The sequence below is a fragment of the Eriocheir sinensis genome, chromosome 14, assembly GCF_024679095.1.
Source record: "Eriocheir sinensis breed Jianghai 21 chromosome 14, ASM2467909v1, whole genome shotgun sequence".
NCBI classification, from domain to species: Eukaryota; Metazoa; Arthropoda; class Malacostraca; order Decapoda; family Varunidae; genus Eriocheir; species Eriocheir sinensis.
This window is the reverse complement of record NC_066522.1, coordinates 7,256,797-7,271,525: the sequence shown is the minus strand read 5'-3', so window position 1 is coordinate 7,271,525 and position 14,729 is coordinate 7,256,797.

The following is a 14,729-nucleotide window of genomic DNA, read 5'->3' as shown; positions in this document are numbered from 1 at the left end:
AACCTTACGGCACATTTCTTAAACTTCGTCGAGCGTTTAAAACTCATTCTCCGCTCTCTATTGTTACGTACTTTACAGAGAGAGAGAGAGAGAGAGAGAGAGAGAGAGAGAGAGAGAGAATAGCAAGGGTGAGAAAGAGTGGGAATACGCGTTTCAGTCCTGATTAAGTGTGTGTGTGTGTGTGTGTGTGTGTGTGTGTGTGTGTGTGTGTGTCCTTGAAAAAAAACTGAACCTTTTTTTTTCAGTCAATTTCAGCCTTAACACAGAGGCAGCCATTTCGATGACTACACAGAAGACGTTGAAAAAAAAAAATGAACCAAAACAGAGAATAACTGACGACCAGTTTCAGTGATCACTTGACTCGGGTCTCCAAGCGCTGCAAGACCTTGGCGGAGAGAGAGAGAGAGAGAGAGAGAGAGAGAGAGAGAGAGAGAGAGAGAGAGAGAGAGAGAGAGAGAGAGTATATGTGTGTTAACCATTGCACTTAGCCATGACACCAAAGGAAGAAAACTGAAGGTAAAGTTTAAGGCGGGTGCATACGCTATTCTTCTTCCGCTATCTTCTCACGTAGTTGACTGCTCTTTCGGCCACCTCTTCGGATTCTTTACAGGAGAAGCGAGTAGCGGGCTTTTTTATTGTTGTTTCCTTTTTGTGTGCCCTTGTGCTGTCTCCTTTGCTGTAAAAAAAAATAGCTGTGTGTGGCTGCGGTAGGTACTCATCTCCGCACCGTTGACCCTTTGAGCTTGTGGTAGGCAAGAACCTGTTAGTTACCGGCACCATCTGAGAGGGTGTTTAGTAAGGCCGGCAATTTTTACACTCCTAAGCGAGCAAAACTCGGCCCGGAAACCTTCCGGGCATTAATGATGATAAAATGCAATTATGATGTGAAGTGTAAACTTGTGAAAAAAGTATCTTTATATTTTTTGTATAATTTCAGGAGTATTTTTATTTGTATCTTTGAAATCTGGAATAGGAGTATTTGTATTTGTATTTGTATTTTTAGATTCAGGAATAGAAGTATTTGTATTTGTATTTGTATTTTTAGATTCAGGAATAGAAGTATTTGTATTTGTATTTGTATTTTTAGATTCAGGAATAGAAGTATTTGTATTTGTATTTGTATTTTTGGAATACCGAACAAAAGTATTTGTATTTGTATTTGTATTTTTGGAATCCCGAACAAAAGTATTTGTATTTGTATTTGACTTATAAAAATCAGTATTTGATCCAACCCTGACTGAAGATCACCCCAAGTCCATGCTAGCGCGGGTTGAATTTCGCGGTGCCTATGCTGCGTGACTCCCTGTACTTCACCTGCCCCAAGGCCTGTAGATGTTACGGTTCAGCTACGCGGTGAGTACACAACCCCCCCCCAACCCCCCTCCTCCTTCCTTTCTCCGTTCAAAGATTCACTAGGATAGACATAGATATAAGGAGATGCATAACCTTGCCCCCCTTCCCCCGTTCAAAAACTCACAAGGATAGCCACAGAAACAAGGACACACACACACACACACACACACACACACACACACACACACACCACTTTCCCCATTCTAAGATTCGCAAGGATAGACACAGGAGCTAAGGAGAGTGCAAGAGGCAGTCAGGCTACACGTGGCAGCTCCAACATTACTAAACTGTCGTACTCAGCCTTATATCTGCCAATTTGAGACTAAAAAACCGTCGCACCTACAAAAATAACAATACCCACTTCTAGTTATTGCCAAAAACGTTAACTATAGATGGTCTTTTACAATCGTTATGCGTTAGAAATAGGAAAACCCAGCGTGGTGAGTACGATAACGTGGCATCCCTGGGCAGCTCCCGAGAACTAATCGTTTACCATTTGTCCCCCAACCGTGTATCTAGTATGTAACCTTCTTTTCATTAATATTCTTGTCATTCATCCCCCTATTGGTTAACCAGTTTTCCTCATCTTCTTCCGTCTTCTTAAACTGGAATTCATTTGTGTTTACCCACCTATTGCTGCAGGGCTTAATATTTTGATCGTATTCAAGAACATTTTTATATCAACATCCACTCATTTAATCCTCTTGATCGGTGTAACCTTCATGTCAACATTTTCTTCGTTAATTTCCTTGATCCATGCAATCTGAACCTCGCTAAAGAACGCAGCTTAACTTCCCTTGATAGCCACCCCTTCTTCGTAACGTTTTCTTGGTATTATTATTATTATTATGCGACAAGTTAGTTAAGCACGTTTAAGGCTATGCGACTTACCTTGACAACCTCCGCCACCCGTGTCCAGCCTCCCACACTTCGCTGCAGTTTATCTTGAACGCCACAATCCTTTTCATGGTTCCCGCTCCCGTGAGGTTTCCGATCCCACGTCTCCTCTTTTCCTTCCGCCTCACCAGACCTCTCCTCTGCAATAGACATGTAATTATTGTACATTTTTATTTTCAGTTCACTCTGTTAGTGCCATTATTATTATATCCCCTTTAACTCTGGAAGTCTGAATCATACTTTCTTGTGCCTTTACGATACAACACGTGGCGAGTACTGTGGTTCTCTCCTTAGTCTTCATTTTCGATCAGTCAGTGGAGCATATGCCGGGAGAGACGTCGCCTCGCCCGACCAACAATGAGGTCCATCCGAAAAAGTTTCCATGCCGTTTCCCTCCCAGCCAAAGTACCTCATAGCATTAGCCATCGACTTTCTCAAATCACGAACTTTGTGGGCGTCCCCTTGGGCTCCTCCACTAGGGACTGCCTCTTTCAGAAACCTCCCGGTGAGCAGGGTGGCGTGATACATGCCCATATAGCCAGAGTTGGCGTTCACGGACTGTGCTAGTAATAGCCCTCCATTCAGCCTCACGGGGTAATCACCGAGTTGACACAAGCTATTCCAGCGATATCCTATGATTCTGTGTAGACTTAAAAAGGCCAGTTGATGCATTTTGATAATAACCAATTACATCGATTCGCTTCTTTAAGTAGTTATTAAGTGTCCATGTCCCACAGCCATACAATGGCCATACATTGAGACAGGGAGCACAAGGAACTTATGACCCGAATCTTTGTCCTTCTGCACAGCCTTGATCCCTTGAAATAAATAGAAATTTGGTACATCATCAACCCCTCAGCTGGACAGAGCTCCTCCTGAGTTAAACACTAAAATAGTCTGCCTCCCACACGTCAACCTTCCCTGCGCCTAACGCCAACACGTGGCGAGCAGGAACGTTCACTTTTCCGCCGTAATCTCGTTTATATCCGTGCAAATCTAACAGGCACTCAGGCTCTTACCTTTATTCCTTTCCTTCTTCCTTCCTTCCTTTTTGGCGGGCATTTTTTGTTGTTTTAGTGTTTATTTTTTTGCCCTTGAGCTGCCTCCCTTGCTGTATAAATCCCCTCCTTTGAAGGAAAGGGATAATTGGACCTTTTTGTCTTATGGAAACCCATAACGAGTCTGAGGGGACAGTTCCGCACGAGAAAGCCCGTTACCTCAACCTGTCAATACCATTCATTTTTTCCCCTTTTAAAAATAACCTTCCGGGAAAAGCCAGAGCCAACCTAACCTTCCTTATTTCTTTACGACATAGATAGCACGTGACGACGAAGACCATGCACCATTACCGCCCCCCGTTTAGCCGCCATAATTCCGTCTATATTGGTGCAAAAAAAGACAAACACTCTGCCCATTAGCGCCGCGAGAGCTTCCTCATGTGCTCGCCGCGCCCGCCGAACGTCCCGCTGCGAAGGTTCCGGCTTAAGGATCACGTGGGCGAGGCACGTGCTGGGAAGGGCGAGGAGGGAGGAAAGAGCGAGAAGGACTGGCGGAGGGGAGGGTGAAGGGAAGGGGTCGAGGGAGGAGGGGAGGAGGGGAGAGGGGAAGGGGTCAAGGGAAGGAAGGGAGGAGTGGAGGAGGAGGGGAGGGAGAAGGGAAAGGGTCGAGGGAAGGAAGGTAGGAGGGGAGAGGGGAAGGGATCAAGGGAAGGAAGGGAGGAGAGTAGGAGGGGAAGGAGGTAAAGGAAGAACCGAAGAGAGAGGGAAAAAGGTAGGGGACTGAGAAGGGGGAGGGGGGAAGGAAGGGTCAAGGGAAGGAAGGAGGGGGAAGGGAGGGGACGAAGAAAGGGAGGGGGTATAAAGGAAGAATCAAAGAGAGAGAAAGAAAGGTAGGGGGAAGAAGATACGAGGGGGACGAGGAGACGAAGGAAGGGAGGAGGAGGGGGACGAGGGAAGGGAAGGGGCGGAAAGGATGGACCCGATGGACCAAAGAAAAAGGGAAGGAGGTAGAGGGCTGAAGGGAGGAGGGGAGAGGGACCAAAGGAAAGGCGAGGGCGTAAATGTGTATTATATAAATGTTGTGGTTGCTTGAGTTAGGTTATTGATGTCAGAAAGTGTTTTAAAGTTAGTTATGACTGGAGTGGAAATAAGCAGTTTTGTACTAGATAAAGATGAAGGGAATGGATTTTGAATAAGTTTTGTGTTAGATAAATATTGAGGCAGCTTGGGTTAGGCTATTGATGTCAGAAAGTGTTTTAAAGTTAGTTATGACTGGAGTGGAAATAAGCAGTTTTGTACTAGATAAAGATGAAGGGAATGGATTTTGAATAAGTTTTGTGTTAGATAAATATTGAGGCAGCTTGGGTTAGGCTATTGATGTCAGAAAGTGTTTTTAAAGTTAGTTACGACTGCAGTGGACTTCGGAGTTTTGTGATTGTTGAAATAGAAGTATAAGGTAAAGAAGGGACCAAGGAAGGAGGGAAGAAGGCAGGGAGGGAAGTGGGGGGGACGGACGGAAAACCTCTGGAACCATTATAAGCAGGAAGTAGGGGGCGTAATACCGTGGCACGTGGCGAGAGAGAGAGAGAGAGAGAGAGAGAGAGAGAGATTTACATACAGAGAGAGAGAAAGAGAGAGAGAAATTTACACAGAGAGATTTACATAGATTTACATAGAGATAGATTTACATAGATTTACATAGAGAGAGAGAGAGAGAGAGAGAGAGAGAGAGAGAGAGAGAGAGAGAGAGAGAGAGAGAGAGAGAGAGTGGAAGGGAAGTGAAAGAACGCTCCCTCTGTCTTTACCCCCGCATAGATAGTGGACATTTATCACCCCGGGGGACGGAACCCTGCCAGCGAGCGACAGTTACAATCACGGCCAGACATGAGGCAACAAAAGTAACGGGCGAGGTGTTCCAGCGGGGGCGGCGGCCGGCGGGGGACACAAGAGGCAGGGGGCGGGGCGGGGCAGGGGCAGGGGGGCACCTCAACCACCTCAACCACATCCACCCTCGCGACACCTCAGCTGGGTTCCTAGGTCGGTTTCGCTTCTCACATCAGCTATTTCTAAAGGTCAAAGAGGGGGTCAGTCGGGTTCTAATAGGTGTTTCTTAAGGTTCACGGTACAGAAGAAGGCTCACACTGCTAACAGGGCCATAAAACTACTCCTGGAAATGCCCACAACTCCTACGAAAGCCTTGTCAAATATGTGTTCTTTAGCGGGGAAATGTCTTGTAGTACGACCCTTGTGAACCCCCGTATTCTTAACCTTATCGGCGCCTCAGTTCGCCCGTTCAAAAAGCCTCTCGTGGAAGTTCCCTGGGCTTTTCACGGACTGTTTTGTGATTCTAGTGATAGTTTTACATGACCTCTGCACCATGGACTAGAAATTCACCCATGAGAACCCTGTTAACCCGGTAGCAGCGACGGGCCAAATTTGTGGCTTTACCGTGTACCAGCGACGGGCCACATTTTTGCCATGATATAATCCCCAAAAAATAGATGATGCATAAACTGATCACAAATGCGTTGATATATATATCATGAAATGGTTTGCGTGAGTGATGATTTTTTCTCATTTTTCTCGCTTAGAGGGAAGGGCCTTGAAGATACATGATCCCCGCATCTACCGGGTTAATCTTCTCTGTGGCCTTGGGAAATAGTAATAAAGGAAGCTTGGTATGTTTAATAATATGGACCTCAGACGCTTCCACCTCTCACAGCAAAGGGCGAAAAGGAGATCAGTCGGGTTCTAATGAGTGCTATTTTTTAGGTTCATGGCACAGAAGAATCATCACACTCCCAGAAGGGTCATAAAACTACCCCTGCAAATGCCCAAAATTCCTACGAAACCCTGGTCAAAATGTGTAAGCTTGGGCGCTGAAATGTTTAAGAATATTTGACCCCTATTCTCACACGCCTTGGACTCTCAGCGCGCCCATCGTCCAACCCACGAGATGATTAGTCAGGCTATAAATGTTTGTTTGTTTTTCTCACAGTGCAGTGGATTTGTCAAACTACCATTAGGCTCATAAAATCACCCCTGAAAATTCCATCAGCTTCCACGCGAGCTTTCCATACAGATGTACGTACAAAGGAGCTCAAGTGTTTAAGCAATACAGAGCCAGGATTGTTTTCAGAGGCAGTGTGTACAGTACAGTATCGGCGGCGTCGGGTTATTAGTATTTGCAACGGCTCCCGATTTCCATTGTTTCTTCTTCTTTTTCATTATCTTTTTTTATATTCTGGTTCGCATATTTCACAGGTGTGTTATATAATTAAGATGCCCTTGGTGGAGAGAGATACATCCCCCCCCCCCCCCCACCTACCTTCCGTCCTCTTTTCCCTTTCGCTTGGTGCTGCGGTAATGAGGTGATGACGGTTATTGGTTTATAAATATGGCAGCAGATGAATGAAACAAATTAAGCAGATGTGTAGTTAAGGCAAATGTGACAATGTTTCTGATGTAAATTGAATTTAAGGATGAGAAGGGCAGATGGTGAATAACTACTAAGTGTAGACCTACTGCCTACCGGCCACATAGTTTTATATTAATGTGTATCCTTGCCTCAGAAGTCACTGTAGCCTACCATCGCGTGAAGCCTGCAGACATATAAGGCTCGCTTGACGTCTAGCCCTTTATTTTTTTCATGAATTTTATGATATTTATATGAATAAAAAAAATCTTTAAAACTGTCAAACAGAAGGATACACAAAGATATATTTTTTATCACTTGTCATAGAAAGTTGTGACAACATTTCGTTCAGGCCACGCAATATTAGTCATCCCGCGCCCCGTCAGAGTAATTAACAGCGCCAGCATATTGACATTCATTGCGTGGTGACGTACTGCAAGCCTCGGGACTGAGCTGTACGGAAGATTGAACACGTGGACCTTCATTACAGCAAACAAATCATTCAATCAACCAATAACTATAAAATAAATATTTCTCATCTTTCAACCATGACAATATAGAAAACCACTTTTTGGCTTCCATTGACCACGAGAAGGACTTAAACTCTCTGGAAACTGTAGCAGTGATGAATGAGACCCGACAACAGGGCATTAGGGTAATCTATTGTAAATTTCCTGAATATAAAGAAAGATGGAGCAGCGGCTATGAAACTTCATACTGATTCCGGAAAAAGTTCCAATAAATATACGAGTTAGACAGGTCGATACCATGTCACCTAAACTGTTTCCGATGTGCAAAGAAATAATAATTAAAAAAGCAAGTTTGGAGGAATAACGGAATTAAAATAAGCAACGAATCCCTGAGTAATCTTCGATTTTCAGATAACTTTGTTCTTTTAGCGAGACTAGTAGTGAGACGCCACATAGGACAGAAAAGATAAACAGGAAGTCTTCAAGTAGATCTACAAATGAGTAGGAAAAGACTAAAATTATATTCAGGAACCATGCTCAGGTTGATTAATGAGTCATCAATAGGAAATCTAGGAAAAGTATATAAATAAATATAGCATACTTAGAACAGCTGATATATACAGACGTCTCACTATAATCAGGAATAAAAAAATAAAAAAACATGACGTAAAAGACTGAGGTGCCTTTGGAAAACAAGGTAATATATTAAGCTTTGTCCTCTCCGTCATGGCACATGGTCAGAGACAGACACAGATACCTACTCTCCGGAAAGGAAACTGAGAAATGCCCAACAGGGAATGGAGACAGCAATGCTGGGAATCACTATAATGGATAAGAAAAACTGCAAATTGATAAGAGAAAAAGAAACAAGTGCGTGATATTAAAGGCAATTAAAATATAAAAAAATACAGTGATCAAGACATCTGTATCAGAGACAACAAAACATGGACAAAAAAACGTGAAAGACCGGGAAACAAGTGATATAAATATATAAATAAAAAAATTAGCCGAGGCCACAGTGTGAATACATGACGAAGTCTACGGAACGATTACACCGAAATTAAAAACTAGAGGCAAAAAGGTAAAGTTAGGGGCATACAATAAAGTTGCGCGTGGCCTCGGTGCTCATCTCCATCACATTGGCACTTGAGCTCATAGCGGGATATAACCTACAACCTCGGGACACACGGCCAGTGTGACACCAGGCACAAGACAGCTTACCTTCCCCAGGCTTCCCCAGGAGCTACTCATTTATCGACCAGCCGGAAAAGAAGAATGAATAGACTGCTGGATAGACTGCACACCGACTGCTTGAGTCGGGATTCGAGTCCAGGCTCGCGGATTCGTGGCTAGGCATGCTAACCACTTCATCACGGAGGCGACAACCAGAAGCCCAGGATAGAAACGAATTAAAACGCTTGGAAACGCCTATTCCTTGCACTGGAATAATGCACGCTGATCATATATATATATATATATATATATATATATATATATATATATATATATATATATATATATATATATATATATATATATATATATGTGTGTGTGTGTGTGTGTGTGTGTGTGTGTGTGTGTGTGTGTGTGTGTGTGTGTGTGTGTGTGTATTTATATATATGACGTATTTAAGACAGACGAAGTTAAAGGCAACGGCTCTTCCTAAACTGTTCAGCTTCTGTTGTGTTTTCTCTCTTTGTCTTATCTACTCTCTTTTAACGGCATCTAAAGTCGTATCGTTGTGACGTAGGGAACATCTTCAGGCTGATTGAGGAGCTCTGTGTCTGTGAGCCTCCTTTTATACAAGAGAGCTGGTGTGATTGGTCTATGCGTGGTGGTGGGGGGCGGAATAGGCCGCAGCATGTCAGCATGTCACACACACTTTTCTTTTGTTCTACGGTCAACCAAACAGTTTTTGTTTTTTTACCAAATTCGTGGACATGTATTATTTTCCTGATTCAGTTACAATCACTAACTTTACATTTAATTTCTGTAAATTCTGCCACAAATACAAAATTGAATTTAGTGCTGCGGCTACTCTATCACAGGGCCCTGACCTAACCTAATTTTACCTGCTCCCAAGCCAAGACCAAGACCCGGGCCAGGCGTTTCATCCACGGTTATAGTCCCTCCTAGCACAGGTCACAGCTCTGGCTGCTTCACGTGGCGGGCTTGTTAACGCTTCTACCCCGTCGCTTCTCCGTGGGCGACCGTCGCACGTCACCCATGATCAGGAATGTTCTAGCAGAGAGCAGTTTCGTCACATCATCGTAACATAAAATTGTTCTCAGCTCCCTACCTTTCCAGTCGTAAAAGCATTACGTAATATTTTTTTTTCTACACGTATATCGAAGTAGCCAAGTCTAGTTTAGTATATATACTTCCTTTAGCGCGGTAGCTGATAAGAATAAAAAAATAAGAATAATAAATAACAATAATGATAATGTTACTCATTTCCCAAAAATGCCGATTGCTTCGCAGCGCTTGAAAAAAAATATATATATATATATATATATATATATATATATATATATATATATATATATATATATATATATATAGATAGATATAAATATATACACACACACACACACACACACACACACACACACACACACACACACACACACACACACACACTACATGAAAAAAAATAAAGTCCGCAACGTCCTGAAACTATCCTGACTCATTTCCTATGTAGAGCTAACGAACCCCAGCTCCATAATGTGACTTACGGGATGGCAACCTAACTCTATCAAATCAGTAATGAAATCACATCCAAATAATAAATAACCTAGCCCCTCTAAACGATGGGCTTATAAAATTGTATTTTAAACGATGCAGTGATGTTATATCGTAGTAGTAGTAGTAGTAGTAGTAGTAGTAGTAGTAGATGGAGTGGTAGAATTAGTAGTGGTAGTACTTTAGTCCGTATCATTTCATCTGTTCATCAACAAAGCGGGAATTTTGATGGATGTGGCACCTGCGCATTTATAGTTCATAAATACGTGAAAATCACTTGTGATTGATATTCAAGCCATATTTATGTATACAAAAAAAAAAAAAATCCTTATAAATCCCAAACATGCCGATTTACATCGATAAGCTATCATAAAAGCATACGAAAGGACAAGCTTGTATCAAACAATACAGGCAAATCTTACTCGAACGATCAATGGCCTTTCAAATTCCTATACTTCATCTCATTTCAGGTACATTAGAAGACATCTGGCTTTGCAAGTGCAAATAAAGGGTATTGTGATAATTATTGCATGTAAATAAGGATTAATATTCTAAATAACATGACATAGTAAATAATAGGAGAGGAGGTGGGAATATGGAACAGGGTGGTGATATGAAACAGGCCATTTCTCAGAAACTACGTGCTGCTCTCTATTGCTAACTGAATTTATACATAACATTCGTTCCCGATAGGCCACCAAAGTGCTTCTGAAGTCACTCTCTCGAGGTGAGGCGCCCTCAGGGGCAATTATTTAATTCTTGCCCAGTGAAACTTTTTTTTAGGTAAGATTCAAAACTTGTTATCCTATATAGATTAATAAATATGGACTCTGATATATAGTGTGTTGATTAGTCATATGATCACTTATTAAAATAACGTACGGTAGTTAGTTATTTCTGAAAAAAAAGCTTAGTTTAAAATTTCTGCGAACTAAGTATGAACATGCCGTTGGGTGGTAATATGGAACAACATATTCCATTTTAGCCCCATTCCATATCTCCAGGGTTTACCTCCCACACATCATATCTCCAGTTCCTGAGGCAAATAAGATGTCAAAATAGAGGTCGGAAAGCTGTGAAACCATCTCTTTTGACTTCCTCTCCATGCAAGGAGGCTTTAAGACCTCATATGAAGTAAGTCAGGTGCAGCTGGCCAGAAGAAAGCATCTGCTCAAGAAATAGCATCCAAAGGTAAAAGTAAGAAGAGAAATATGCATCGGGAAACAGCATGGAGTCAAACAAACCTACTCAGGAAAGAAGAGAGGTGCGGTTTTTTTTTTTTTTTTTTTTCAAAAAGACAAAAGATGAGGATGAATGTTCAAGTAAAGGAGATAATTATTCTGTCTTCTGGAAGTTCGCTGGAGAAATTGTGAGAGGCAAATCCCGGAAGCGATGATGCAGAATGCCTTTTTTGTTAAAAAAAAACAAAGTCCAAATGAGGAGAACTACGGGTTCAGTGTGTGGTGTGCCGGGGACGGGCTCATGTCTTCTGTAGTGGCTGTGAAACTGATTTTTCCATATGTGACTTCTGTTCTTAAACTTCCCTTTTCACTGTTAAAGTTTTATTTATGTATTCACAAAAAAGGAATATATTATTTTGTTATTTTCTGAATTGTTTCATCTTACCACCCCACTTGTTCCATATTACCAACCAACTTTCCACGACCCACTTTTATTGATCTTCTTGAATAAAAAGCTGTAGCATTTGAATGATTTAGTTTTTTTTCACTATAACTCTGAATGTGTTAAGAGGATAAGATTTGCCAATAATTATGATGGTTGTTGATGCAATTTTTCCATTTAAAATCGGTGTTTTCGCCTGAAATAAAATAAAAAAGTGATCCATATTACCATCTCCTTCTCTACCTGTTGATTGAGTTGCCACTAGGCCATTTTGAATCTTACCCATGTTATTTACATGCAAAAAATTATCAAAATTCCTTATGTATTGGTACTTGCAGAGCCAGATGTCATTTTATGTACCTGCAATGAGATGAATTATAGGTATTTGAAACACTGATCTCTAATATAATCGAGTATGATCTGAATATACTGTTTGATACAAGTTTGTCTTGTGCTTGTATGGTACACCAATGCAAATCGTCCTCCTCCTCCAAAGATTGCTCCCTCCTTATAGGGGGGGAAGCACGGGCCTTTGCCAATGGCGGCCCGGAGCAGGGTGCCGACAGACCGACTCCACCGGCCGACCGTAGCCAAGCCGACCAAGTCGGTTGTCAACGAGGACTGACGTGTGTCTGATGCAGATCGGTATGTTTGAGGTTTATATAAGAGGGTTTGAGGGTTCTTTGTACACACAAACATTCAAATATAAAACCAAAAATAATAGTTGATCTTCACGCAGTCACGAACTAACAATACGCAGTGCCACATCTACCTTCGCGAGTGGACAACAATGGACTTAGGAGAAAATTTCGAGACTCGCTACATTCTCGGAGCTATTACAGCCATACTAGACGGCCCCTCTAAGACTTGTACGTTTGCGGCAGACCACCGAGTTTCCTACATGATATGTGCTTTTCGTTATTGTATGAGACACGGACTTATTGTAAAGAAGAACCCTGTCTCGTAAAGTGTCATTTTTTTTTTTTTTCCTGTCACCTCAGTTATTCCCTTATTCGCTTTACGTACTTTATTTTAACACATATATACGAAAATGAAAATAAAATACTAGGCTATTAACTGTCCCAGTCGTGGTAGCGTAAAATATTTGTTTTGATGGAGGTGGCCTCGTTTAGTTCGACACTTTTTTTCTGTCGTACTTTTTACTCTCTTCGCATAACAGAGTAAATTTGTTATTTCAGCATATACTCAGATAAACATACTAACTATGCTACTAATATTTATGTAGCCTACTGTGCTTTTCTTTCTTTAATGTTTGTTAGTTTGGTTCAGCACACATTTTTTATGGAAATAGACTAACTTTTCCTTTTCCTCTCATAACAAATAAAGTTCATGAATTCCACATTTACCTACTTAATTAAAATAATAAAAAAGACTTCCGGAAATAATATAATTACTCATCCCCCTACTGAAACTCCAAAACAAGGATGAATACTATTCCTAATTTCCATTAAGCCCAAACCACCACCATGAATATGGTAACAAGTAACACCACTGAAGCACCAGTAGGAACACACTGCCATTCCATCGCTCAACTGTCAGGTGAGGACAAAAGATACACCCTAACGCCACACAGATTTCCATCTCCATTCCATTTGCATTCAGCTTCAGTGATCTTCGCCATTACTACAAAAAAAAATGATGATTGTTAAGCACTAAAGGACTCACTGTCGTTTCGTGATGAAGTGAAGCAATGGCTGAATCCTTCGTGGTGGTTCTTAACTTGGTTCCATTACATTTACATTTAGACAGACTTATAGTAGTTTCCCCAATGTTCTTACAAATACTGAATGTTAAGCACTAATTTACTCACTCTGCCGTTTTGTATTAAAGTGAAGCGTTGTTCGAAGATTTCCCTGATGGTTCTTCACTTGGCTCCATTCCATTAACATTTAGGCCAATTTATTTTCCCCTTTACCACAGCAAATAATAAATGTTGACCACTAATATACTCACTTTGCCGAGTCGTGATGAAGTGAAGCATTAATTGCTCGAAGCTTCCGTGGTGGTTCTTCACTAGCCTCGCCTTGGGGAACAACACTCTTGTTTTTCACTCTACTTTCAAGCAGGTTTCAACTAGCACATGGACGCGTAAGTATCTATATAGCGTCATGAAGCACTCTGATACGTTGCAAAACACTAAATAGCGACAATATAACGTTTTCCTCCTTAAATTCAAGCCAACAGACACCTCCCTCGGCGGCGGAAAACTCACGAGTGGTGCTTTGCGTAAGGACTATAAATAAAAGGATGTAAACAAACTTCAACTTTATTTCTCTCCTGGCAGATCATTTGATTATGTTTGCTTGCTTTCAACTACCACCAAAGAAAAACAAGGATCTTTCCGGTTATACGAACTATCGATTTTTTGGGTATTTTTACATTTTTTCAATGTATTTTTTTCCGTAGAATCCTAAAATGACAATTTTTTTTTTGGAGAAACCAATAGGTAAAAAGTTATTCAACTTTAAAGTTATTTATTCCCTATGTAATACTGAAGAAATGCTAACTTTCATTTTTCCTCTCTTTCAGGTCAAAAATCAGCTAACCTAACCTAACCTAACCTAACCTAACCTAAACTAACCTAACCTAACCATCAAAGAATGTATGTCTTACATTTGATAAAAGAAAGGAAAAATAAAAGTTTGCATTTCTTCAGTAATGCATAGGAAATAAGTAACTTTAAAGTTGAATAACTTTTTATCTATCCATTTCTCCAAAAACAATGTTAAAAATACATTGGAAAAATGCAAAAAAAAAAAAAAAAGTCGATAGTTCGTATAACCGGAAAGACCCAAAAACAATATCATCTATCACTTCTTTCATGATCAAATTCGAAGGTAATATTCATGAGTTAGGCTACTCTAAAAAAAATTGGAACACCACGGAATCCTTAACTACTGTGGGCTCGTTAAGCTTTTTTTTTTTACTCCCTCATTTATTTTTTTATGTGTGTTTCTCTCATCACAGAATTATGTCTCAAGGAGTGTTAAGGAAAGGAGATTTAACAGGAACGGATCGACACAAATTTGTACACCAATGAAACGCAAATGACGACATTGAGCAGGCTGTCTGTTTCTCCACTCAGTGTCTGTTAGTTTCCCCGACTGATCCCTGGGCCATATTATTCTTAAACATTTCGGCGCCCAAGCACACATACTTGACAAGAGCATTTTCAGGGGGAGTCTACTCCTTGGTGATAGTCTGATCATT